A 2,239-nucleotide genomic window follows, 5' to 3' on the forward strand; every position below is an offset into this window, starting at 1 on the left:
AACGTATGTTTATTTATATTCTTTGGTTTTGTTTATTAAAAGGAACATGATTTTGCTGTGTATGTACTATTTTGCTATTAAAATGTATTTTTAATATTTGTCATTTAAAAGAAACACAACTGATTAATATGATAAATAGCAATGAAGAATCCACTTTAGTTAGACTATAAGCCACAAAGGGTTGGAAGTTGAATAAATAGTCCCGGTCTCAAGGAATCCTTAGTTGAACATGGAAAGAACAATGAACACATATATATGACAATGTATAGAAGTAAATAAGATAATTACTGTAAGAAAGGCACACAAAGGTATACGATGGGGAATGTGCTTCAGCAAGGGATAAAACCATTCGTCGGAGGTTTTGACGTGAAAAGGGTGAGCTCACATGGACCCACTGTGGAATTAGCACTAGGCTAGATGCTTTACCTCCTCTCTTTCTGGAAAGAAGAGAAAGAAAGAAGAAAGAAAAAAAGAAAGGAAGGGAGGAAGGAAGGAAGGAAGGAAGGAAAGGAAGGAAAGAAAGAAGGAAGGAAAAAAGAAAGAAAGGAAGGAAAGAAGGAAGGAAGGAAGGAAGGGAAGGAAGGAAGGAAGGAAAGGAAGAAAGAAAGGAAGGATGGAAGAAAGAAAGAAGGGAAGTGAAGGGGAGGGGAGGGGAGGGAAGAAAAGAAGTCAAGTCACCAGCTGCGTTATCCCCTTGACAAGAAAGTCAGCCTGTCCTTTGTAGATTTGAAGCCAGGCATTGACTTCTCCTCTCCAGCTATGAAAGTCCTAGATGGCATCTTCTTCCAACAGAAGGCTTTTTCATCTACACTGAAGATCTGTTGTTTGGTGTGGCCACCTTCAATTGTCTTGGCCGGATCTTCTGCATACTTTGCTGTAGAATCTCCATCAGCACTTGCTCCTTCACCTTGCACTTTTGTGTATGGAGACGGCTTCTTTCTTTAAACCTCACGAACCAACCCACGCTAGCTTCCAGCTTCTCTTCTGCAGCCTCCTTACTTCTCAGCCTTCGCAGAATTGAAGAGAGTTAGGGCCCTGCTCTGGATTAGGCTTTGACTTAGGGAAGGTTGTGGCTGGTTTGATCTTCTATCCAGAACACTCAAACTTTCTCCATCTCAGCAACGGCCGTTTCCTTTCTTCTCATTCATGTGTTCACTGGCGTAGCACTCTTAATTTCCTTCAAGAACTTTTCCTTCGCATTCACAACTGTTCAGCACAAGAGGCCTAAAGTTTCCAGCCTATCTTGGCTGTCAACATGCCTTCCTCACCAAGCTTAATCATTTCTAGCTTTTGATTTAAAGTGTGAGACACACAACTCTTCCTTTCACTTGAACACTTAGGGACCATTATAGAGTTATCGATTGGGCCAATTTCAATATCGTTGTGTCTCAGGGAATAGGGAGGCGCAAGGAGAGGGAGAGAGATGGGAGAATAGCCAGTCAGTGAAGCAGTCAGAATACACATTTATTTATTAAGTGTGCCGTCTTATATGGACACGCTTCATGGTGCCCCAAAACAATTACAATAGTAACATCAAAGCTCACTGATCACAGAGCAGCATAACAGATACAGTAATAAAAAAAGTTTGACAGATTACAAGAACTACCGAAATGTGACACAGAGACACAAAGTGAGCACACGCTGTTGAAAAAAATGGTGCCAATAGACCTGCTTGACTCAGGGTTGCCATAAAGCTCCAATTTGTTAGAAAAGCAACATCTGCAAAGTGCAATAAAGCTAAGAGCAATTAAACAAGGCAAGTCTAGGTAGGTAAATTTAGCTATTAAAGACAGCTAAGTAGGCTGGGTAATCTTAACACTTCGGGAGGGCAAGACAGGAGGATGGCTTGAGGTCAGGAGTTTGAGCAAGAGTGAGACCCCATCTCTACAAAAAATAGAAAAATGAGCTGGGTGTGGTGGCGCGTGCCTGTAGTCCCAGCTACCTGGGAGGCTGAGGCAGGAGGATCCCTTGAGCCCAGGAGTTTGAGGTTGCTGTGAGCAAGGCTGACACCACGGCACTCTAGCCCAGGCAACAGAGTGAGACCCTGTTTCAAAAAAAAAAAGGACAGCTAAGTACAATTTCAAACAATAAAGCATCATTTATCCTTTATGTGGTAAAAACCAGAGTGGCTGAGAAGCCCAGCCTGGTTTGTTTAAATCAGATATCGGAGTTGGCCTTTATTTAAAAAAAAAAATTTTAAGGGAAAACTATGATCTAAAAAGACAGGTCTCAAATAAGG

The 2,239-nt window shown here is 41.7% G+C and overlaps 1 protein-coding gene across 1 annotated transcript in view; it reads left to right on the forward strand.

Annotated features, from left to right (window-relative positions):
- Window positions 1–2,239, forward strand: part of DAPP1 (dual adaptor of phosphotyrosine and 3-phosphoinositides) — a 70,009-nt gene that overhangs the window by 62,615 nt on the left and 5,155 nt on the right. The gene's annotated exons all lie outside the window — the stretch shown is intronic.

This window comes from Propithecus coquereli, unplaced genomic scaffold, assembly GCF_000956105.1.
Source record: "Propithecus coquereli isolate 6110/MARCELLA unplaced genomic scaffold, Pcoq_1.0 Scaffold161, whole genome shotgun sequence".
Classification (NCBI taxonomy): Eukaryota; Metazoa; Chordata; class Mammalia; order Primates; family Indriidae; genus Propithecus; species Propithecus coquereli.